This window comes from Myotis lucifugus, unplaced genomic scaffold (genome assembly GCF_000147115.1).
Source record: "Myotis lucifugus unplaced genomic scaffold, Myoluc2.0 scaffold_1368, whole genome shotgun sequence".
In the NCBI taxonomy this organism is placed as follows: domain Eukaryota; kingdom Metazoa; phylum Chordata; class Mammalia; order Chiroptera; family Vespertilionidae; genus Myotis; species Myotis lucifugus.
Window position 1 is genome coordinate 10,324 of NW_005872416.1, and position 825 is coordinate 11,148.

The following is an 825-nucleotide window of genomic DNA, read 5'->3' on the forward strand; positions in this document are numbered from 1 at the left end:
AGCCCCTGAATCCGCTGAACCCTGTGAGGCAGCGTGGAGCTCGCCACCATGCAGCAGTGGGCAAACTACGGCCTGTTTGAAATGAATAAAACTAAAAAAAAAAAAGACCGTACCCTTTTATGTAATGATGTTTACTTTGAATTTATATTAATTCACACAAACACTCCATCCATGCTTTTGTTCCGGCCCTCCGGACCAGTTTAAGAACCCATTGTGGCCCTCGAGTCAAAAAGTTTGCCCACCCCTGGACTAGAGCATGCCATCTGCCTGGCACGTGGCCTGTGGCCACCCTCACTGCCACCAGCTGAGGCCCTGCACACTGCCCTCTGCAGGGTGCTCTCCGGAAGCTGCACAGAGACAGGCTTTGATGCGGGTACAAGTCAGGGAGAGGCACCTGGGAGGCAGGTGGATGGAGCAGAGATGGGCAGAGGGCGAGGCTGGAGCACAATGCAGGCTGATGACACCTTGACCAGCCCACAGGGAGACCCAGGTCACGGCCCCCACTGGGACTCAGTGCCAGCCCTGCCTCTCCCTGCGCCAGCCAAGAGGGACCTGCCGGGGCCAGGCAGCCAGAGGAACTGCCAGGCCTCACAGACACTGTCATAAAGTCCTGTCCTGAAGGGGGACCTGGCCCGCCTCTGTGTCCGGCAGCATCCACCGCCTTCTGCCTCGTGTGCTGAGGAGGCGGCCGCAGGACCGCAGAGGAGTCCCTGCCCAGGAAACTGGGAAGCAGAGGCTCAGGGTACAACTGAGGCCAACAGGGCCCCTCCACTGTCCACCTGGATCCCACCCTTTGCTACTAACTGGGACTCTGGGACTTACCTG